The 25,467-nt window shown below is 40.4% G+C and overlaps 1 long non-coding RNA gene across 3 annotated transcripts in view; it reads left to right on the forward strand.

Moving 5' to 3' along the window:
- The first annotated feature begins 2,045 nt into the window (after positions 1-2,045).
- LOC118008080 overlaps positions 2,046-25,467 on the forward strand; it is a 171,489-nt gene continuing 148,067 nt past the window's right edge. For all 3 annotated transcript variants that reach the window (XR_004678564.1, XR_004678565.1, XR_004678563.1), the window contains exon 1: positions 2,046-2,579. This is a non-coding gene — a long non-coding RNA (uncharacterized LOC118008080). The remainder of the gene's footprint in view (positions 2,580-25,467) is intronic.

Below are 25,467 nucleotides of genomic sequence, written 5' to 3' on the forward strand. Positions count from 1 at the left end.
GGAAACAAGACAAATATGTTTGATCTCTCATGTTAAAAGTCACTCTGTAGAATATGTTTTAAAAATTATGAATTCTTTTAAAATCAGTTATGTGGTTATAAAATACTTAAGTGATATCTTTTCTTTTCAATACAGTAGTTCTCCCTTACCCACAGTTTCACTTTCTGAGATTTCAGTTACCAAGGCAATCCTTAGATCAATCCTAAGGCAGATGATCCTTCTCCTGATGTATAGTCAGGTCAGTAGTCTAATTTAGCCTAATGCCACATCACAATACAAACATCATTCACTTCACTTCATGTCATCCCATAGGCATTTTACCATCTCACATCCTCAGGAAAAGGGTGAGTACCAGAATAAGGTATTTTGAGAGAGACCAACATTCATGTAACTTTTATTACAGTATATTCTTATAATTGTTCTATCTTATTACTTATTAATCTCTTGCTGTGCCTAATTTATAAATTAAACTTTATCATAGCTATGTATGCATAGGAAAAAAACAGTATATATAGGGCTTGGTACCATTGCCAGTTTCAGGCATTTAGTGGGGGTCTTGAACGTGTGCCCTGCAGATAAAGGGGCAGTACTGAATCTTTGGTTTTTTTCTTATTAGAAATGTTTGCTCATTGGGGCGCCTGGGTGGCTCAGTGGGTTAAGCGTCTGCCTTGGGCTCAGGTCACGATCCTGGGGTCCTGGGATTGTGCCCCACATCAGGCTCCCTCGGCTCAGCCTTTTCAGAATTTTGATGGCCTTTTTCATTTTTCTCCCTCTTCCCCTCCCCCCGCTCATGCTTTCGCTCTATCTCCCTCTCTCTCAAATGAATAAATTTAAAAAAGTAATTATATTCAAACTTTTGCCATTTTTGAAATAAAATTTTCATTTCATTTAATAATCCAAGAATAAAAAAAAAATTCCAAGAATAGTAAAAGGCTCTCTGATAGCTACAGATTAAAAGAATTTTAAAATTGTAATAGTCAAAGAATCAATAGAATCTAGCATACAGTTTCCATCACCGTAATTATATAACTTGTGTTTAAGACAGGTACTTAAGCCTTAAGAGTTTCATAGATGAGCAAACTCTTAATTTTCCCTTTTAACATCATTCTAGAAATCTTTGATCTGCAAACCTTGCCCGGTTTTCAGGCCTCCAGCTGAGGTGTTATTTCCCCAAAACTTTGTGTGGTTCCTGTCCAGAGCAAACGGAGCAGGGAGGAAAGGGAGAAGCAGGCTCCCTCCTGAGCAGGGAGCCCCGTGAGGGGTTGGATCCCAGGACCCCGAGATCATGACCTGAGCCGTAGACAGACACTTAACTAACTGAGCCACTCAGGGTAACAAATCAGGGACCTATTTTCTACACGGTAATTCACAAAGATTGCCTTAAAAGGGTTCATGTCAACCTTTCCACCTAAATGTCCTATTGATACCTCAAACCCAAAGATAATTTATTTTGAATGATAATCATTCAAAAATTGGTTATCAACTTTCAACCCAAACATAAGCTTAGTCAGTTCTATCTGGTTCCTACCCGAGTACTGGGGCGTGGGCCTGTTCATCTGCCGGGCCTCTCCACCTAACCGTCTCTCTCAGCCGTTTCGCTGTCCAAGAGAGCTCCTCGAAGGATTATTCGGTGCTGTCGTCCCTCCCCTCCCTCCTTCCCTGCCCTTGGCTTCCCAGGCAGCGGCCGGTAGCTGACCCGACCCTTCAGCCTGGGCCTCGCCTTGCCTTCCTCCTCCTCAGCAGTCCCACGCCTGCAGTGGCCTCGAGGGGAACCTCGCTTGACTCCTGCAGCCCACTCACCACGGGGGCGAGAAAGACTAAGGCTCTTCCAACTCAAGGACAAGCGTGAACCACTCCCCTCCCTCCGCCCAGTTCCCAGACAGGAGACCCCCCAAGGGCGTGAGGGAAACGGGTCGGCGCGCGCCTACGGCTTTGCGCACGCGCGCGCTCCCGCCCGCCCAGCCGGCGCGCGCCGGGCCTGAGGAGCCGGGCCAATCAGAGCGTGCCTCGCCTCTACGCCCCCAGCTCCGCGCGCGTCCGTCTTCCTTTAAGGGCGGCTTTCGAATACAATAGCCTGCTAGCCTGCATTCCCTTTCCTGTATCCTCTTCAGTCGTCGCCCATAGAAACGCCCTCGAAGCCCCTCCCGAGGGAGGGAAAGCGCGTGGTGGGGGAAAGGTAGGAAGTGAGGAAGGCTTTTTCGCTTTCAAGAAAACCCCTTTCACCCCCCGCTCGCCTCTCGGGTTAGAAACGTCCGTACACCGGCTTAAGTCAATAGCAAATGTTGTGTTAAAGGAAAGCGGTATTAGTTTTTCTTTCAAATAAGTTCTCGTGAAGTAATGCGCCTCCGTGCGCTACCCAGAATTCCCGAGGTCCCGCGTGGCGTGTTTCCGGTCTGCGTGCTGCCCGGGAGCCGCAAGGCGAGGCTCCAGCGTTCGCGAGCCTTTTCACCGTGCCCCGCTGCTGTGGGTCCTCGCCCAGTGCCCGCTTTCCCCCACAAAGTATTTTATGTATTTTTGTATTTTATGACTGTAAGAAGAAAACTGCTTTCAAAAAGTGCCTGCTCCCAGCAAAACTGATAGTAAGTACGTAAATGTTTATAAAAGAAAGTTGAACTCACCACTCACCACAACCTCACCACCCAGAAATAACAGTATTAACACCCTTCAATATAAACTTGGGAAACTTCACATGTACACATAAAGTGTTTTTTGTTTTTGTTTTAAGGCAATAGTGTCTCATAGCTTTCCAGGCAAATTTAAATAATCATTTTTAATGACTGTATGGATATAAGGCCATTTAATGGTTGTGTGGATATAATTTGTTCAACCAGTCCCTAAATTGTTGGACTTTTAGGGTATTTACAGTTTTTCACGTGTACAAACAATACTAGATGTCATCAAAAAGAATGAAATCTTGCCATTTGCAATGATGTGGATGGAGTTAGAGTGTATTATGCTAAGTAAGTCAATCAGAGAAAGATAAATACCATATGATTTCACTCATGTGGAATTAAACAAAACATGAACATAGAAGGGAGGGAAAGGAGAGGGAGGCAAACCATAAGAGAACACGGTAAAATCTTTAAAAATATGGTAATAATATTTGTAATTATATTTCAGACAAAGGTTAATATTCCTGATATACAAAAACACTTGTAATATTTGTAATTATACAAATTATACAAATATTACAGTTACAAAACTGTAAACTGATTTTATCTCTTACCTATAGAGAACAAACTGAGGGCTGCGGGAGGGAAGTGGGTGGAGGATGGGCAAAATGGGTGATGGGTATTAAGGAGGGCACCTGTGATGAGCACTGGGTGTTCAAGACTATTTATTTTGAGAGAGAGAGAGTGTGTGTGTATGCAAGCAGGATAGGAGCAGAGGGAGGGGGAGAGAGAAAATCCCAAGCAGGCTCTGTGCTCACTGAGCACGGAATACCATGCGGGGCTTGATCTCACTACCCTGGGATCATGACCTGAGGGGAAATCAAGAGTCTGCTGCTTCACTGACTGAGCCACCCAGGTGTCCCTGTACTGGGTGTTATATGTAAGTGATGAATCACTAAATTCTACTTCTGAAGCCAGTATTACCCTACATGTTAACTAACTAGAATTTAAATAAAAACTTAAAAAATAATAATACTCATTAAAAAAACACTATGTGATTATTCTTGTACATAAACTTGTACATATTCCTGATTATTTCCTTTTTTTAATTTTTTTTAAATTTTTTTTTCTTGAAGATTTTATTTATTTATTTGAGAGAGAGAGAATGAGAGACAGAGAGCATGAGAGGGAGGAGGGTCAGAGGGAGAAGCAGACCCCCTGCCGAGCAGGGAGCCCGATGCGGGACTCGATCCCGGGACTCCAGGATCATGACCTGAGCCGAAGGCAGTCGCCCAACCAACTGAGCCACCCAGGCGCCCCCCCCCTTTTTTTTTTTTGACAGAGAGTGACAGAGGGGGAACACAAGCAGGGGGAGTGGGAGAGGGAGAAGCAGGCTTCCTGCTGGGCAAGGAGCCGGATGCGGGGCTCGATCCCAGAACCCTGGGATCCTGACCTGAGCGGAAGGCAGGTGCTTAACGACTGAGCCACCCAGGTGCCCCTGATTATTTCCTTATAATAATTTCATGGAAATATAATTACTGGATCAAAGGAATGCACTCCTATAAGATGCTAGATGATGTTACCAGACTCTCCCCTTAGAATGTATTTATTACTTTTCCACCTGTGTCTTATCTTGTTGCTAATCTTGAGTACTGTCAGGCTTTGAGATCTTTATCACCTTTTGAACATTTTTATCATCTTTGTCATCTTGTTTTAATTTGCATTTTGTTGACTAAGTATAAAACATCATTCATATATTTATTGGCTCTATTTTGTGCATTGCCAGTAAATTACTCCTGTTTTAAAATTGAAGTATTTACATTTAAATATTACAAGTGTTTTTATATATCAGGAATATTAACCTTTGTCTGAAATATAATTACAAATATTATTACCATATTTTTAAAGATTTTATTTATTTCACACAGCTTGAGAGAGCACAAGCAGTGGGGGGGAGGGGTAGTGGGAGAATCAGGCTCCCCACTGAACTAGGAGCCCAATGTGGGGCACAATCCCAGGACCCTGGGATCATGACCTGAGCCGAAGGCAGACATTTAACCCACTGAGCCACCCAGGCACCCCATTATTACCATTTTTTAATTCATTATTTATTTATTTTTTTATTTTATTTTTTTAAGATTTTATTTATTTTTTTGACAGAGAGAGACATAGCGAGAGCAGGAACACAAGCGGGGGAGTGGAAGAGGGAGAAGCAGGCCTCCTGCAGAGCAGGGAGCCCGACGCGGGACTCGATCCCAGGACCCTGGGATCATGACCTGAGCCGAAGGCAGACGCTTAACTACTGAGCCACCCAGGCACCCCTAATTCATTTTTTAATATGGCCTGTGGTGGTCATTTGCTGAAGGAAAAAAAAAGTCTTACAAAAAGAAAGAACATGATGCCAGATGGACTAACATAGCAAAGAATACAATTCATCTCTAAGTTATTTGTATATTCAAAGTTTATTTATTTTTAAAGATTTTATTTATTATTTATTTGACAGAGAGCACAAGCAGGGGGAGAGGGAGAAGCAGACTCCCCGCTGAGCAGAGAGCCGGATGTGGGGCTCGCTCCCAGGACCCTGGGATCATGACCTGAGCCGAAGGCAGATGCTTAACCAACTGAGCCACCCAGGCACCCCGAAAAATTTAAATGCAAAAAATATATAGATCTCAAGAAAATGATACTAAAATTCACTTGAGAAAGTACAGTTGACCCTTGAACAACACAGATTTGAACTGCTTCCATCCACTTATATGTGGATTTTTGGAGGATACAATACAGTACTGTAAATGTATTTTCTCTTCCTTATGATTTTCTTAATATTTTTCTCTGGCTTTATTGTAAGAATACAGTATATAATACATATAACATGCAAAATATGTGTTAACAGTTTATGTTGTCAGTAAGGGCAGTTAGTTTATTATTAATAAAGTTTTTTGGGGTGCCTGGGTGGCTCAGTTGGTTAGGCATCCAACTCTTGACCTCAGCTCAGGTCTTGATCTCAGGGTCGTGAATTCAGGCCCTGTGTTGGGCTCCACATTGGGCATGGAGCCTACTTAAAAAATAATAATAGGGGCGCCTGGGTGGCTCAGTCATTAAGCGTCTGCCTTTGGCTCAGGTCATGATCCCAGGGTCCTAGATCAAGCCCAGCATTGGGCTCCTGCTTGGGGGGAAGCCTGCTTCTCCCTCTCCCACTCCCCCTGCTTGTGTTCCTGCTCTTGCTATCTCTCTCTGTCAAATAAATAAATAAAATCTTTTAAAAATAATAATAATAAAGTTTTTGGGAAGTCAAGAGTTACATGTGGATTTTCTACCTGGGAAGGGTTGGTGCCCCTAACTCCTATATTGTTAGGGGACAACTGTAAATGGTCATAACTTTCTTTTTTTTTTTAAAGCTTTTATTTATTTATTTGTCAGAGAGAGAGGAGAGAGAGAGAGAGCACAAGCTGAGGGAGTGGCAGGCAGAGGGAGAAACAAGCTCCCCGCTGAGCAAGGAGCCTGATGCAGGACCCAATCCTGGGACCCTGGGATCATGACCTGAGCCAAAGGCAGACGCTTAACTAGATGAGCCACCCAGGCATCCCTGGTCATAACTTTCAAAGAAAGTTATTTAAAAGAGGGAGAGGGAAGTGGAGTGGAGGAGAATGGACTCTCCTGACATGATTTGTAGGCTAAATATAAAGTTAACTAGGAGTACAAGAAAAAATATGTGGTAAGGTTATATAAAGTGTATACCATAAAATTATGCACAATTTTGTACTATGTAAAAACTCAGTTTATGGAGAATTAATCAGAATCAGAACCCATAAGGAAGTAAAATAAGTAGAAGTTTAAGGTGATGGGATTTTTTTTTTTTTTTAAAGATTTTACTTATTTATTTGAGAGAGAGCACATGAGAGGGGGGAGGGTCAGAGGCAGAAGCAGGCTCCCTGCCGAGCAGGGAGCCCGATGCGGGACTCGATCCAGGGACTCCAGGATCATGACCTGAGCCGAAGGCAGTCGCTTAACCAACTGAGCCACCCAGGCGCCCGGATTTTTTTTTTTTTTTAAAGATTTTATTTATTTATTTAACAGAGAGAGAGAGCAGGGAGCCCGACTCAGGGCTCAATCCCAGGACCCTGAGATCATGACCTGAGCTGAAGGCAGACGCTTAACCGACTGAGCCACCCAGGCACCCCAAGGAGATGGGATTTTTGTTGGAAAGTTTCTCATTTTTATGTAGGCATTATCTGTTAGTCTTTTCCTTTGTTTCTAGCTTTGATGTCATATTTATCTGTGTATTCTTCTAGCATTTTTGTTATCTTTTAAGAAATTTTTCCATTTTGAGGGCACCTGGGTGGCTCAGTCGTTAAGCGTCTGCCTTCAGCTCAGGTCATGATCCCAGGGTCCTGGGATTGAGCCCCGCATTGGGCTCCCTGCTGGGCGGGAAGCCTGCTTCTCCCTCTCCCACTCCCCCTGCTTGTGTTCCCTCTCTCGCTGTGTCTCTCTCTGTCAAATAAATAAATAAAATCTTAGGAAAAAAAAGAAATTTTTCCATTTTTAATCCATCTAAAATTTATTTATGAGGAGAAAGGGAAGAATCTAGGTTGATTTTTTTTTTCCTCAAAGACTTGCTGGTTGCCCACACACCATTTATTGAATACTCAATCTTCCCTATAGATTTAAAATCTGTACAGCACCAAGTTTCCATATGTACTTTATTTTCTGTAACATTGATTTATTTGTTACTGGACAGCAATATTATTATTTTAATATATTTTAAAATTGTTTTTAAATTTCTGGTAGGGTAAATCCCTGCTTTTTCAGAGTATTCTTTAAGAATTGTCTTTTTAAAATCTATTTGATATATATAAAACTTAAAAAATATAACATGAAGCAAACTGCCAACCTAAGAACTACAATGTTACCAAAAACTTGCATCAGTCTATGTTGTCTCCCCATTCTACTCTGTGTCATCCTTGCCATAGATATATTGTTTCATTGTTTCTTTCATAGTAACTTTAAACTTTGTCAAATTAAAAGAGTTTTGATTTTGATTGGAATTGCATTAATTTTTTGGATTAATTTAGGGAAAATGGGCATATTTATAAAAATAATTCTGTAGTTTTTACTTAGTGCTCTTTTTGTGTTATTTAATCTACACAACTTGATTATTACCACCCTCATTTTACAGATGAGGAACCTCATGCATAAAGAGATTACTTGTTGAAGGTCAGGAAACAGAGCCTGTGCTCTTAATGTCTATGTCATATTGCCTCTCCACAGTATGGAATCTGCTCATCTATAATGGACATGCCATTCAACCTGTCTGCACTACTCTCCCATGTCCCAGTCTGCATTTTTATCTTCTATTAATGAGTAGATACCTTCTTGACCCTCCCCTCCTCTGCTATAGCTGATTAGACTAGCAGGTAGGTAGAAAAGCTGGTCCAATCAGATTGTTTCTCCCAGAAATTTGCAATTAGTCTTACCTGGTCTCTTGACCTAGAAAGTGATGACACAAGAGTAAAGCAGGGAGAGAGGTTTGACCCACACAAAGGTAGCGCAGAGAAAGCAGGCCTGCAGAGAGGCAGTCAGAAGAGAAGCAGAGGGGCGCCTGGGTGGCTCAGTCATTAAGCGTCTGCCTTCAGCTAAGGTCATGATCCCAGGGTCCTGGGAATCCTGGCATCGAGCTCTCTGCTCTGCGGGAAGCCTGCTTCTCCCTCTCCCACTCCCCCTGCTTGTGTTCCCTCTCTCACTGTGTCTCTCTCTGTCAAATAAATAAATAAAATCTTATATATATATATTAAAAAAAAAAAAAAAAGAAGAGGAGAAGCAGAGCTAAGAAGCCCAGAAGAGGGTGGCAGAGTAGCGTTCTGGGGCTTTCCATGGCCTGGTTTGCCCCTACTAAGACCCTACTGCCCCTTCTGCTCTTGGGAATCTAGACAAGGTACCTCTCTTCCTTCAAATAAACTTCTTTCACTTTAAATTCACCTGAATGACTTCTCTTCCTTTTGAAACAAATTATGCCATCTAAAAACATGCCCCCTTGATTTACCCATTTTCTTTTGGTTTCCCAGTAGGATTTTCTTTACATAAATCCTGCACATTTCTTGTTCAATTCATTCTTAAATATATTTTAGTTGTTTTTTGCTCTTTATAATGATAATATGTTTATTGTTGTTCCCTTTATATCTTAATCTATAAAAATTCTACTTTCATCAATTGAGACTGCTAAATGTCAGTGGTTTATAAATGTGAATAGTCTTTCAAATGCGTTTTGATATAATGTTTCCTACTAGATATATTTTTTAGTTCTATACTCTCAGTTGTTCTGCTGATGATTCATGTGAGGATGATGATGATTCATCTGATGGAAATGAGCCCACAAGGATCCCAAGAAGTATAGAATTTCCTGTAACCTGATTTAAAAAGAAAGTCTCATATATGAATAGATACATGGAGTTTTCAAAAATGGTTAGCTGATACTAAAACAGATAAAATGAGGAAAGCTGTTTTCAATAAGACCACTTTTTCAGATACAAAATAATAAAACAATAGAGGGCATTAATTGGGTAAATATTTTGAATACAGTAGATAAAAAAATAGAGATTAAGAGAAATTAAAATCTCATACTTAATATAGGCATTCTCCTTTATCTAAAACCTTTGGGCCGGATGTGTTTCAAAACTCAGAATTGTTGGGATTTTAGCCAGGAATATAATGCATATACCATATTTTCTGTAACACCTCAGTGGGGTGTGGAGCAGCATCTTATAATCAAACATACTAATGAATGCATTAGTATTAACCCTAAATAGGATAAAATAAAGGCTATATAACATATATAATATCTGTATATATGTTCAGGTCAGATTTGCCATAACCTTATGCAAAACTTTAGGTTTCTAAAACTTTTCTGGATTTTGGAATTTTAGATAATGGTTTATAGACCTATGCAAGCAAATATGTTCAGACTTCAACATCTGGCCAGCTCTGGGGTCAGTGAAAGAGTTCTTTGAAGTCCTGGCTCTGTTAGATAGTCCTGTGGTTTGGGATGTTTAGTCTGAAGGCAAAGGAGTACATTTTTAGAAGAATAAAATACAGACTTTGAAGTAATTATTGAAAAAGTAATGGGTAAAGTATCTTAACTTGCGTTCTTTTCATTTCTTTTTTTTTTTTTTTTTTAAGATTTTGCTTATTTATTTGAGAGAGAGAGAGTGAGCCCAGGGGAGGGGGCAGAGGAAGAGAGAGAATCTCAAGCAGACTTTGTGCTGAGCCCAGAGCTTGGAGCCTGGAGCTGGACTTGATCCCAGGACCCTGAGATCATAACCTGAGCCAAAACCAAGAGTCAGACGCTAAATGCTCAACCGACTGAGCCACCCAGGTGCCCCATTAACTTGTATTCTTGAGCTTTGTCATCAGTCATTATTTCAATGTGTGGTGTTTTGGTTGAAAAAAATTACAATAAGCACTAACAGTTCCTAGAAAATCTTAAAAAGTTGCTGTATTTTTCCTTCAACCTATCAATGAAGGAATCCTTGATGTTTTTATTTCTAGCACATAGACTCCCTTCCTTCTAAATATCCTCTGACTGTGAAGATACTGTTTTAGTTGACTCTTTTAAAGTACCCCAGTTAAGGAACCTATTCAGTCATCATATACATTGAGTGCCTACTCTGTGTCAAACTGTGCTAGGTGCTGAGGATACAGTCTGGTAGTAGAGAAGCACACACAAATAGGATATTATAATATGGTGAGATACGTGATGTGATAGGGTAAGTACAGTATGCCATGGAACACCATGTTCTGGGATGAGGGAAGGACTGAAGGTTAAGTAAAAAATTAGGCAGGTGAATGGGGGAGGGAAATAAAAAATGTTCTAACAGGGATTTTCAAAGTGTGGTTGGTTCACGGACCAGCAACATCAAAATCACCTGGGAACTCGTCAGAAATACAGATTCTCGGGCCCTATCATTGGTCTACTTAAAAACTCTGGGGGTGAAGCCTAACAATCTGTGTTTTAATAAGCTTGACCGGGGCGCCTGGGTGGCTCAGTTGGTTAAGCGACTGCCTTCGGCTCAGGTCATGATCCTGGAGTCCCGGGATCGAGTCCCGCATCGGGCTCCCTGCTCGGCAGGGAGTCTGCTTCTCCCTCAAGACCCTCCCCCCTCTCCTGCTCTCTATCTCAAATAAATAAATAAATAAAATCTTTAAAAAAAAAAAAAAAGCTTGACCATCCAGGGCACCTGGGTGGCTCAGTTGGTTAAGCCTCAGACTCTTGGTTTCAGCTCAGGTCGTGATCTCAGGGTCCTAAGATCAAGCGCCACATCAGGCTCTGCCCTCAATGTGGAGTCTGCTTGAGATTATCTCCCTTTCCCTCTGTCCCTCCCCCTGCACACACAGACACACAGACACACACTCATTCTCTCTCTCTCAAATAAGTAAATAAATAAGTAAAATCTTTTTTTTTAAAGGTTTTATTTATTTATTTGACAGAGAGAGACACAGTGAGAGAGGGAACACAAGCAGGGGGAGTGGGAGAGGGAGAAGCAGGCTTCCCACCCAGCAGGGAGCCCAATGCGGGGCTCAATGCGTGGCTCAGTCTCAGGACCCTGGGATCATGAGCTGAGCCTAAGGCAGATGCTCAACGACTGGGCCACCCAGGTGCCCCTAATTAAGTAAAATCTTAAAAAAAATAAAAAAGCCTGACCATCCAAGTGAGTCTCATGCACACCAAAGTTTGAGAACCCACTGTTCTAAACAGCAAATGTGATAAGACCAAGAGTGTGTAGTCAATCTTGCCATAAATGGGGTCTGAATGGGAATGGGGTGGCAGAGTAGGGGGTGTCATGGAAGTGACAGATGAGGTTGGAAAGGTAAGCGTGCTTCATTTGGGGACTTATAGGCCATTTTAAAGAGTTTGAACTTCATTTATTCAACAAATATTTATAGTATGTCTACACTATGAGTATAATGTACAGAATGGTTTCCCTGCTCTCAGGGAACTTAGCCAGATAAGCAAATAAATGTATATGTCAGGTGGTAAAAAAAATGCTATGACACAACTTGGATGAATCTCCAGAGAATTACACTGACTAGAAAAAGGCAGTCCCAAAAGGTTAATACTGTATAATTCCATTTATATAACATTCTTGAAATAACAAAACTATAGAAATGGAGAACAGATTAGTGGTTGTCAGGGGTTACAGAGGGGGTGGAGGTTGGAGGGAAGTGGGTGTGGCTATAAAAGAGCATCAGGAAGCCCTGCTGTGATGGAATTGTGGAAATGTTCTGTATCTTAACTGTATCAGTGTCAATATCCTATTTGTGATATTGTACTATAGTTTTATAAAATGTGACTATTGGAGGAAACTGAGGAAAGGTATGCAGAATCTATCTGTATTATTTCTTACAACTGACTATGAATCTACAGTTGTTTCAAAATAAAGTTGTGGGTTTTTTAAAAAAGATTTTATTTATTTATTTATTTGACAGAGAGAGCACAATCCGGGGAGAGTCAGGCAGGGGGAGAGGGAGAAGCAGGCTCCCTGCTGAACAGAGAGCCTGACATGGGGCTCAATCCCAGGACCCTGGGATCATGACCTGAGCCAAAGGCAGACGCTTAACCGACTGAGCCACCCAGGTGCCCCAATAAAGTGTTTTTTTTAATGCTATAAATATAAATTGAGATAAGGGATTGAAAGAGATGAGAGGATTTATTTTATTTGAGATACTTAGGAAAAGCCTAGCTGATGAAGTTAGAGAATTACATATGAATATCTGGAAAATATTAGAAGCATAAAGGCCCTGAGAATATGTTTGGTGTGGGTAAGGAATAGCAAGGACACCATTGTGAATAGAGTGGGGTGAGCAAGAAGGAGAGCAATGGGAAGTGAAATCAGAGAATTGATACAGGTGGTGGTTGTAGAGACAGATCATATAGGGGCTTATAGGTCACAATTAAGGACTTCATTCTGAGTAAAATTGGAAAACTATAGAAGATTTTAAGCAGAAAAGTAACAATCGAATTTACATTTTTAAAAAAATTTTTTGAGGGGGGTGGAGAGCACAGAGGGAGAGTGAGAGGGAGAAGCAGAATCCCTGCTGAGCAGGGAGCCCGATGTGGGGCTCGATCCCAGGACCCTGGGATCATGACCTGAGCCAAAGGCACCAACTGAGCCACCCAGGCACCTCTTGAATTTACATTTTAAAAGTATCACTTCACTGGGTAAAAAATTGAGTGAGCGGAGCATGAGATTATGGGGGTTTAGATTAAGGTGGCAGAAGAGGAGGTAATGAAAAATAGTGTGATTATGAATAAATTTTGTGAGTACAGCTAATTGAATGTTCTGATGGATTGGATGTGGGATGTGAGAAGAGAGGAGTCAAGAATGATCCAAGATTTGGGCCTGAGCAAGTGGAAGAATGGTGTTACTACTTTTATGAAATGGAGAATATGAAAGAAGAGCATTATATGGCAGAAAGTTAGCGGTTTAGTTTTGGGATTGTTGAGTTGTCTGCAGACATCCCAGTGGAGATATTATATAGCCTGTTGGATATGTAAACATGTCTGGAGTTTGGATAGGAATTGGGATAGATATATTAATTGGGGAGGCAATAGCATATAGATACTTAAAGTTATGGTCTGGATGAGTGAGTGTATATAGATTGGAAAGAGAAGAGGTCTATGGAATGAGACCTGTACACTCTAATTTTTAGAGGTTGGGAAGATAAAGGAGAACTCAACAGAGAATGCAGAGAAGAAAAGGCCATTGACGTAGGAGAAGAACCAAAGGAGGAGGGTATCTTGGAGACTAAGTGAAGAAAGTGTTTCAGGAAGAAAAGAACAACCAAATAAGTCAATTGCTACCTATAGGTATGAAATAATAACTGAGATTTGTCCTTTAGATTTGACTGCATGGAGGCCATTGGTGATTTTGATAAGTGCAGTTTTGATGACAGTAGGAGGAAGACCTGGTTGGAGTGGGCTCAAGAGAGAAAGGAGAGTCACTAGAGATTAAGTATAGGCAATTCTTTGGAAGAACTTTGATCACAGGAAAGGAGGTGCAAAAAGAAGAAGTAGTAGTTTTATCCTAAGAACAATGGGGGAGTCAATGAAGAACTCTTGGTGTGCACCCTTTCAAGGACAGTTTAAATTCTTGATATGACTGGGAGCCTGGCTGACTCAGTAGGAAGAGCATGCGATACCTGATCTTGGGGGTTGTGAGTTTGAGCCCCACGTTGGGTGTAGAGGTTACTAAAAAATTAAACTTAAAAAGTACTAAACAAACAAAATACTTGATATGACTGCTTCATTAATGTGTATTTATTAGCTATTATATGTGAGGAGAGATTATGCTAGCTAACATCTTTATGTACAATGAAACAATGTCATCAAAAGTGAATAACTCACTAAAGATTATTGGATATCAGATTTTGACTGTCTGCTTTAAGTAGTAAGATTTGTTCTATATCTCTGTGTTCATATGCATATATATTTATACATATATGTTTATACACACTCAATATATGTACTATATACGTATACGTATATATATATATAGTGTATGTATATACATATATACAAATATACATACATATATTTGCCAAAAAAATATTTTAAAAACCCTTTAATGTAGATTAGCCTTAAAATACTCTTTGGTTCCAGAGAGAAATAGAGAAGTGGAACCAATTTTAGTAATTTTTTTTTTCTTAGAAAGGGAGAGAGAGAGGTGGTGGGGGAGGAGAGGCAGAGGGAGGAGAGAGAGAATCTTTTTTTTTTTTTTTAATTTTTTTTTTTTCATTTACTTGACAGAGAGCACAAGCAGGGGGAGCTGCAGGTGGAGGGTGAAGCAGGCTCCCTGCAGGGAGCCCGATGTGGGACTCAGTCCCAGACGGGATTATGACCTGAGCCAAAGGTAGACGCTTAACCACTTAACCAACTAAGCCATCCAGGTGTCCCATGAGAGAGATAATCTTAAGCAGGCTCCACGTCCAACGCAGGGCTTGATCTCACAACCCTGAGATCATGACTGACCTGAGCCGAAATCAAGAGTCAGATGCTTAAGCAACTAAGCCACCCAGGTGCCCCAGTAATTGTTTTCTAAATTAGATCATTATCTTACTGGTTAGAATTCTACTTTTAATGGACTAGTCTCTTAAAAGGTACAGATATAGAGGAGCCTGGGTGGCTCAGATGGTTAAGCGTCTGCCTTCGGCTCAGGTCATGATCCCAGGGTCCTGGGATCAAGTCCCGCATCGGGCTCCCTGCTCCTTGGGAGCCTGCTTCTCCCTCTGCCTCTCTCTCTCTCTGTCTCTGTCTCTCATGAATAAATAAATAAAATCTTTAAAAAAAAAAAAAAGGTACAGATATAGGGGCGCCTGGGTGGCTCAGTTGGTTGAGCGACTGCCTTCGGCTCAGGTCATGATCCTGGAGTCCCTGGATCGAGTCCCACATCGGGCTCCCTGCTCGGCAGGGAGTCTGCTTCTCCCTCTGACCCTCCCCCCTCTCATGTGTTCTCTCTCAAATAAATAAATAAAATCTTTAAAAAAAATTGAAAAGGTACAGATATAAAAACTAGAGGTGGGAGGAAGGGAAGGGGGGATACTGTGGGAGGAAGGGAGGATCCTCCTCCTGTGAGGCAGGAGTTTTTGGACATTTCTGCCATGTGGGCTGAATAGTATATAAGCCAGTTTTCAGAGAAAATAGTTACATGTAACATTTACCAAAAATGTACTGTCAAATTACAAAGCTTTGTGCAGGGAGGTAACCTGCCCAAAGCCCTACAGTTATAAGTAGTAGAATTAGGATTTGAACCCAGGCACTCTGGGTCAGGAACCTAGGAGTTTCACCATCACTCTCAGCAGATAAACAGAAATTGAGACAACAAATGGAAGGAGTATACTTAAAATTGCCTAAGCAGAAAGCAAAAAGCGAAGTAATTATAAAGACAGCAAACTTGGGTGCCTCCCAGGATCCAAGAGCAGGACCAGGGCAAAGTCTCTGGAAGGACTGAGTTGGTGACTCATCAGGAAGCAGGCAGGATGTTCTAATTCCCAAACGGCAGACTCCATATGTGCTTCAGGCGATACATGTTTTGGGCTTCTACACATAAAATGTTTTATCTTCAATTATGTTCTTCTCCATAAATGTACAACAGCATACAACAGGCACGAATAACATACAAAAGCATAGACTTTCATCAAATATAAGAGAAGCAGCATCACCCTAGGCGTCTAAAGATTCGGGTTTTGTTCATTCATAAATGCTCATGGAAACTTTTGGGAGTGATAGATATGCTCGATATATTTAATACCTTGATTGTGGTGGTAGTTTCACAGATGTGTACCTATGTCAGAACTTAACACTTTAAATATGTGCAACTTACTATAAGTCATTTATAGCTCAGTAAAGCTGTTTAAGATATTGACGGAGTGCCCATAGGGTTGCTGGCACTGGCCCACAAAGAGAATACAGGCAGAACCCCATCCCTCAAAGGGCTTTAATTCAAGTGTGGGGCCCAGACATGGAAGCACACAACTCACAGAACAACAGAGAGAGGCTGTAACATAGAGACCATGTGCTGTGCCTCCATTTCCTTTTCTATCGTATCTGCTCCCTACCTCAAAGGATGTAGTAAAAATCCAATGAAAACACTTTGTGATAAATGCTATAAAAATCTAAAGGGGTTGTTTTCAAAACGGGATGATTCCTTTTTTTTTTTTTTTTTTTAAAGATTTACTTATTTGACACAGCATAAGCAGGGGAAGAGGCAGGCAGAGGGAGAGGGAGAAACAGGCTTCCCACTGAGCAATATAAATGCAGATACAAAAAACGGTAATATATATACTATACATATAGTAAAATATGTATATATATTATATCTTCTTTATCCATTTATCTATTGATGGACACTTAGGTTGCTTCAGATCCTTTGTTCATGCTGTTTCTTCTGACTGGAATGCCCTTCTCCTTGAATGGTTAGCATCCTTTTGATTCAATTTGTATATTATCTCCTTATTCATTTACTGAGTGTCTACTACATTCCAGGCATGTTCTAGATGCTTGGGAGAGAGCAGTAAAGCGAAGATCCCTGCCCTCAGAGACCTCCCCTAATTACCCAAATGAAGAGCTTCCTTGCCCCTTCCCTGTTATTGTCCACCTTCCATCCTTGTTTGTGTCCCTTTTTAGTACTCATTGCAGTTTGCAGCTATTTTACTTCTTTGCTTGTCTGTCTCCTCCCTCAACTGAGATACAAGCTCCGTGATGGCTGGGCCCTTATCATACATTTGCTACTGTATCCCCCATGCCTGGGATATGATAGGTTTCAATAGATACTGAATGAAGAATCATCAGCATTTGAAGACACTTTACAATGTCATCTGTTAAGAACTAAAGCTAAAGAAGATGTAAATTATATTATAAATTATATTTAGTGCAGATTCAACATAGAATATGAGTAGTTAAAGAAATGAATAGTTAATCTATAGCAAAGTCCTAACTCATAATAAATGCCCACCAAGATAGTATTTGAATATATAAATGAATGAATAAATTTGAATTTATTGCCATATGTCCCATATGCAACATTTATAATAACTTGAATACCAACCAGTAATTTTTTTTTTTCACCTCACCTGATTCTATCTCATTTAAAGTTCAAAGTCTTGGCCAAGGAGCCAGCAAGTGCAATAATTCCCTTTAATAAACCCATAAATTTTTCTTTTTTTTTTTTAAGATTTTATTTATTTATCATTTGAGAGAGAAAGATTGAGAGAATGAGTAGGAGGAGGGGCTGAGGGAGAAACAGGCCTCCTGCTGAGCAGGGAGCCTGATTCAGGGCTCGATCCCAGGACCCTGAGATCTTGACCTGAGCCAAAGGCAGACGCTTAACTGACTGAGCCACCCAGGCGCCCCGTAAATTTATTTTCTATGGTACTTTTTTTTTTTAAGATTTTATTTTAAGGTTATCTCTACATCCAATGTGGGGCTCAAATTTACAACCCCGAGATCAAGAGTCACATGGTCCACCAACTAAGCAAGCCAGGCGCCCCTTCTATTGTATTTTTTTTTTTTTAAAGTAGGCTCTACTGGCTGATGGACATTGGGGAGTGTATGTATTGTAATAAGCACTGAGTATTATATAAGACTAATGAATCACAGACCTGTCCCCCTGAAACAAATAATACATTATATGTTATTGAATTTAAATTTTAAAAAAAGTAAAAAAGAAAAAAGTAGGCTCTATGCCCAGTGTGGAGCCCAACACAGGGCTTACATTCATGACCCTGAGATCAAGACCTGAGATGAAATCAAGAGTGGGACACTTAACCAACTGAGCCACCCCGGTGACCTGAAAATCACCACTTTACAGCCATCTTAGCGATAACTGATTCAGGCTATATTCACCAGTGGATACCAAGGCAACTGGATGAAAGACTGCCAAATAGGATATTCAAACAATCTTACTTTCACTCCACTGATCAGGTATTAATTAATTAACTAACACATATGAAGATAAGCAGATAAAAGAATCATCAAAATTTTATGGAAAACTAACCCCATGTAAGAAAATCACTGAATTTGGGGCACCTGTGTGGCTCAGTCGGTTAAGCGTCTGCCTTCGGCCCAGGTCCTGATCCCAGGGTCCTGGGATTGAGCCCTGCATCAGGCTCTCTGCTAAGTGGGGAGCCTGCTTCTCCCTCTCCCTCTCCCTCTGCCTGCTGCTTTCCCTGCTTGTGCTCTCTCTCTCTTTCTCTCTCTCTGTCAAATAAAATCTTAAAAAAAAAAAAAAAAGTACTGAATTCAACAAATGGAACTGAACACTCAAGAGAGTTGATATAGCAAACAGAAGGACTCTGGGTGAATAAACAAAATTAGTATTTTTAGTATGTTGTGAAAGGATACTGCAACCACATCAAAGAGTCAGTTTGAGATCTTGGAAATTAAATTTTTGGTTTTGAAATAAATCAATAGAAAATTTATTAATAGGAGAGAGGTGGCTGAAGAATAAATTAGTGAGTGGAAGGTAGAGACCAAAGAATTCTCCTTCAGCGCATTTCAAAATAGATCTGAAAGTTTAAATATTCGTATATAGAGGCACTAGAAAGAGAAAGGAGAGAATGTAGAGGAGAAAATAAAGTAATGATAAAAGTAGATTTCTCAGGGGCGCCTGGGTGGCTCAGCCCTTAAGCCTCTGCCTTTGGCTCAAGTCATGGTCCCAGGGTCCTGGGATCAAGCCCCACATCGGGCTCCCTGCTCGGCGGGAAGCCTGCTTCTCCCTCTCCCTCTCCCCCTGCTTCTCTCTCCCTCTCCCCCTGCTTATGTTCCCTCTCTTGCTATCTGTCAAATAAATAAATAAAATCTTTTAAAAAAAAAGTAGATTTCTCAGAGTTTAAGAAAGATACAAGTCAGGGGCTAGAGGGAAGGGCAAAATGGGTGAAGGGGAATGGGAGATACAGGCCTCCAGTTATGGAATGAATAAGTCATGGTGATAAAAGGTACAGCATAGGGAATATAGTCAATGGTATTGTAATGATTTCGAATGGTGACAGATGGTAGCTACACTTGTGGTGAGCATGGTATGTAGACTTGTCAAATCACTATGTTGTACACTTGAAACTAATGTAACATTGTATGTCAAACTGTATTTCAATGAAAATAAAAGGTACAAATCTTCAAATTGAAAATGTTAAACAAGATGAATGAAATAGAACCACCACCTAGACTTTTCATAGTGAAATTTTAGAAAACTAGGAATAAAGATCAAATCCTAAAAGCTTCCAGAAACGTAAACAGGTTAAGCTTAAAGGAATGCAAATCATGGCATCAGGTTTCTCATCGACAACACTGCTGGAAGATGATGGAACAGTATCTTCAAAGATGTGTGAAAGAATGATACTGAGAGGGACGCCTGGGTGGCTCAGTCGGTTAAGCGTCTGCCTTCAGCTCAGGTCATGATCCCAGGGTCCTGGGATCGAGTCCTGCATTGGGCTCCCTGCTCCACGGGGAGCCTGCTTCTCCCTCTGCCTCTGCCTCTCTCTCTCTCTCATGAATAAATAAATAAATCTTTAAAAAAAAAAAAGAAAAAAAAAGAATGATACTGAGAAAAACTAGGTTTTAAGTAGGAGTACAAAATATAATTTCTTTTGTATACCCAAAGATCCAGAAATTTTACCTCCTACAGATCTTTGTTGAAATAACTAGTTGGGAATGTACTCTAGCAAAGTGAACAATGAATCCAAGAAAAAGGAAGATGTAGGATTGTGAAAGGGAGAGTGGGTAGGCTTTAAGTATAGTGTATTCTGAGTTACTGCTAATTATCCTGTCTTCAGGACCTCCAAGGCCACACCAGATAGGACCCATTCCAATCCTAGATGGCACTTAGGATTTTCATCACCAAAAAGCTTCTCTTTTATAAAGATAATTAGAAATTTTGTTGGATGTAAGGGACTCTTCCAACTTAGAACTAACCTCTGGAATATGGCTTTACTCTATTGTTTCTTACAGGATTAGAGTTAAGGTCACATTTGCTGTGAAAATAATTACATGATATTCTACTCATCACTGCATTTTGCCAATTACAAAAGTTTGCATTAAAAGGTTGTTCTTGGGACGCCTGGGTGGCTCAGTCGGTTAAATGTCTGCCTTTGGCTCAGGTCATGATCCTGGGATCGAGTCCCTCACGGGACTCCCTGCTCAGTGGAGAGTCTGCTTCTCCCTCTGCCTGCCACTCCCCCTGCTTGTGCTCTCTCTCTCTCTGACAAATAAAATCTTTTTTAAAAAAAGGTTCTTTCTTATAGAGGCATATAAAGTTGGGAACTGGTATAGTAAAGTGTTCTGTGAAGTCAGACTCATCTGGGTTTGAATTATGACTCTGTGATTTCATCTTGAGTAAAATACTTAACCTCTCTGAACCTTGGTTTATTCACATATAACAGTCATAAGACCTCCCTCTCAGGTTTGTGTAAGGATTTAAGAAGTTAACATATGTAAAGTAGTATAGTGTGCCAAGAGTTTCAACCCTCATTGCACATTAGAATCATCTGTGGGGCTTTTAGAAACTATAGATACTCAAGCCCCACCCCTAGAGATTTAGTTTCAGTGGGTTCCAGGCTGGTATATTTTACATTTTAAAAAATTGAAGTATAATTAACATGCAGTGTTATATTAGTCTCAGGTATATAATATAATGATTCAACAATTCTATACATGCTATACATACTCAGTGCTTATCATAATAAGTGTACTTTTAATCCTCTTTATCTATTTCACTCATTCCCCCACCCACCTCCCCTTTGGCAACCACCAGTTTGTTCTCTGTATTTAAGAGTCTGTTTTTTGGTCTCTTTTTTCTTTGTTTTCTTAAATTCCACATATGAGTGAAATTATATGGTATTTGTCTTTTTTTGTCTGACTTATTTCACTTAGCATAATATCCTTTAGGTCATGTTGTTGCAAATGGCAAGACCTTACTCTTTTTTATGGCTGGGCAATATTCCATTATATATATATATATCACATTTTCTTTATTCATCTGTGGGTGGACACTTGGATTCCTTCCATATCATGCCTATTGTAAATAATGCTGCAGTAAACATAGGAATACATATATCTTTTTGAATTGGTGTTTTAATTTTCCTTGGGTAAATACCCAGTAGTGAAATTACTGGATCATATGGTAATTCTATTTTTAATTTTTTGAGCAACCTCCATGCTGTTTTCCATAATGGCTGCACCAATTTCATTCCCACCAACAGTGCATGAAGGTCCTTTTTTTCCACATCCTCGTCAACACTTGTTATTTCTTGTCTTTTTTATTTTAGCTATTCTGACAGGTGTGAGCTGTTATCTCATTGTGGTTTTGATTTGCATTTCCTTAATGATTACTGATACTGAACATCTTTTCATGTGTCTGTCAACCATTTGTATGTCTTCTTTAGAAAAATGTTTATTGAGGTCCTCTGCCCATTTTATTAATTGAATTTTTTTTGGTTTTGAGTTGTATAAGTTCTTTTTTTTTTTTTAAGATTTTATTTATTTATTTGAGACAGAGAGAATGAGAGAGAGAGAGCACATGAGAGGGGGGAGGGTCAGAGGGAGAAGCAGGCTCCCCGCCGAGCAGGGAGCCCGATGCGGGACTCGATCCAGGGACTCCAGGATCATGACCTGAGCCGAAAGCAGTTGCTTAACCAACTGAGCCACCCAGGCGCCCTGAGTTGTATAAGTTCTTTATATATTTTGGATATTAACCCTTTACAGATACATCATTTGCAAATATCTTCTCCCATTCAGTAGGTTGCCTTGTTGTTTTGTTGATGGTGTCCTTTGCTGTGCAGAAACTTCTTATTTTGATATAATCCCAGTAGTTTAATTTTACTTTTATTTCTCTTGCCTAAGGAGACATATCCATAAATATGTTGCTAAGGCCTATGTCCAAGAGACTACTGCCTATGTTTTCTTTGAGGAGTTTCATGATTTCAGGTCTCACATTTAGGTTTTTAATCCATTTTGAATTTATTTTTTGGTTGCTAAATTTTAAAAGCTTACCAAGTGATTCTAATGTATTGACAAGGTTGAGAAAAACTGACAAATATATATATGGCTGGCACAAAGTAAGCACCCAATAAATGGCAACTTAAAAAAATTGGGGAAAATGTAATAGAAAACTTTTAGAGGTGGATTTAATTTGAAACAAATGAGGCTTATGTTTCATGACCCTTAACCAGCACAGGCTCCTTCTAAGGCTCAGTGAGGTCTTTCTGTAGTGAAGAGAGTAGTCAGCCTCCCCAGGCCTGTGGAGAGCTGCCCTACCCAGAGCCACCTGCCTATGCGATCTAATTCTCTTTCACTTCCCGTTTCGGTTTCTTTCAACTGCAGAAGGAACTTTTCTTTTTTTTAAGATTTTATTTATTTATTTGACAGAGAGAGTGAGGGAGCACAAGCAGGGGGAGTGGCAGAGGGAGAAGCAGGTTCCCCACTTTGCAGGGAGCCTGATGTGGGGCTCGATCCCAGGACTCTAGGATCATCACCTGAGCTGAAGGCAGACAGCTGAGCCACCCAGGTGCCCAGAACGAACTTTAGATAATAGAAGGATCAGCAAGATTTCAGAACAAGGATAAAAATTATTTCAGTGTGAAGACCTCAGTATACCCCACAAATAGGTAACTTTTTATTCTATTTTACTAGTGTTGAAACCAACACCCAGAGATGATATGATCTGCCTCAAGTCACAGATCAGCAAATAGTAGCAGTAGAAGCCGCACAGTAACAGAATCTGTGAGTCTTGTCTTACAGCCCTGTGCCTAAGCGCACGAATATATCTCGAGAGACTGTGCAGGTCTGTGCTGGCTGATCATGCATAAACTCCAGAGGATGGTGTCATTGACCTTTCAAAACTTGCCCCATTCCCTGAGTAATTGATATGTCTTCACACCTTACTAGCTTATGACCTCAAAACAAGGCCATGTGCCTTAATATCCAAACCATAGCTCTGAGCCCTAGGAGCCAAGGATTCTGTTCCTTTGCTGAATCCACATGCTCCTCCTCACCTCCCCCAAATCCAAGGAGTGCTTAGGAGTACTTGTCATCTCCATCAGTCCCTCGCTTCCAAAGTGGCCTCTTCCAAGGCCCTGGGAGAAGCCCTCGCAGTACATTCAAATGGGTGTAGGTTTTTGTAAAAGTTGTATTTTAATTGCAATCATTTCAGACTTCTGTCTGTTTCTACTACCACTTTTGCTCTTTCATACTCTCCCTGTCTGGGGTGATACTGGAGTGGCTGTGGGCCTTTTTATAGGATCTGGCTAAGAGGAAAGTAAATACTATATATGTTGTGCCTCATTTTTTTTTTTTTTTAAAGAGCAAGTTAACTTGGAAACATGCTGTTTTTAACACCTTTAATGTCAGATACTGACATACAATAAAGGGCTCATATTTATTTACTTATTTATTTATTTTTAAAGATTTTATTTATTTATTTGACAGAGAGAGAGACAGCAAGAGAAGGAACACAAGCAGGGGGAGTGGGAGAGGGCGAAGCAGGCTTCCCGCCGAGCAGGGAGACCGATGCGGGGCTCGATCCCAGCACCCTGGGATCATGACCTGAGCCAAAGGCAGATGCTTAACGACTGAGCCACCCAGGCACTCCTAAAGGGCTCATATTTAAAGTGTACAATTTGATATGTTTTGACTAATGTATAGCCTGAGAAATCATCACCAAATCAAACTAATGAACAGACCCATCACCCTTAAAAGGTTTCCTCATGCCTTTTTGTAATTTCTCCCCCTTGTTCTCACTCCCATCCTTAAGCACTGATTTCTATCAGTTTAGTTTGCATTTTCTGTAACTTTTTATAAGTGGTATCATATAGAATACTCCTTTTTGTTTGGCTTTGTTTGCTCAACATAGTTATTTTAGGATTCATCCATGTTGTGTGTATCAATAGTTTGTTCCTTTTTATTACTATTATATTCCATTTTATGAATATGCTGCAATTTCCTTATCCTTTCTACCATTGAGACATTTGGATTGTTTCTAGTTTAAGGGTTATTACAAATCTGCTGTGAAGATTTGTATATAATTCTTTGTACGATCATGTACTTTCATCTCTCTTGGTTAAATACATGGAAGTAGAATGACTGGGTCAGATGGTAGGTTTATAGTTAATTTTTTTTTTTTAAAGATTTTATTTATTTATTTGACAGAGAGAGACACAGCGAGAGAGGGAACACAAGCAGGGGGAGTGGAGGAGGGAGAAGCAGGCTTCCCACAGAGCAGGGAGCCCGATGTGGGGCTCGATCCCAGGACCCTGGGATCATGACCTGAGCCGAAGGCAGACGCTTAACGACTGAGCCACCCAGGCGCCCCGGTTTATAGTTAATTTTTAAGAAATCGCCAAGTCTTCCAAAGTGATTGTATCATTTTGCATTCCCACTAGCAATGTATGAAAGTTCTAGTTGATCTATATTCTTGCTAATTCTTAGTATGGTTAGTCTTATATTTTAGCCATTCTAATAAGGGTAGCAGAATCTAACTGTGATTTTAATTGACATTTCCCTAATAGCTAATGATGTTAGAATATATTTTCGATGTGCTTATTTGCCATTGTTATATCTTCTCAGAGAAGTGTCTTTTCAGGTGTTTTCCCATTTAAAAAATTTTAGTGTTGTTTATTTCCTCATTATTGAGTTTTGAGAGTTCTTTATATATTCTGGATATTCCCAGATGTAATCTGGCTCCAATTGTCCAGAATGAAGCAGTCACTGTGGATGACAGAGTATTTCCAAAGCTGATTACTGTGTCTTGAATAATGCCACTGTAGGACACCCCCTACCGCAACTGGCAATGTAGTCCATGCAGCACTGGGCCAAAATACCGTATATGGGAAAAATACTCCCTGTGTTTTTCCTCTACTCTCACAATACTACTGCACTCACTTCACTTCTGACACCAGAAGTGTGGATTTCCTACACATCAGGCAATTCTCTGACACCAGCTGGGTGTCCCACAATTTAACTCAATTCTGACACTATCTATTTGGAATTAATATCAGATCCCACAGGTTAAGGTCTCAGTCCCGTAAGACTGCCTACCCCGCCCCTTCAGAAGCTGACCTCAAGTCCCAGGCCGTCATCTGTACTTCTGACTGATCATCTATAAATCTCACGTCACATTCCTTGGGTTTGATAATTTGCTACAGTGACTCACAGAACTCAGGGAAATAGCTAAATTACCTTTACCAGTTTATTATAAAAGGATATGATAAAGGATACAAATTGACATCCAGATGGAAGAGATGCCTAAGGCAAGCTATGGGGGAAGGGTACAGAGCTTTCATGTCCTTGCCAGGTGTGCCACCTTCCCAGTACCTC

The sequence above is a fragment of the Mirounga leonina genome, unplaced genomic scaffold, assembly GCF_011800145.1.
Source record: "Mirounga leonina isolate KUSES-001 unplaced genomic scaffold, KU_Mleo_1.0 Mir_125, whole genome shotgun sequence".
NCBI classification, from domain to species: domain Eukaryota; kingdom Metazoa; phylum Chordata; class Mammalia; order Carnivora; family Phocidae; genus Mirounga; species Mirounga leonina.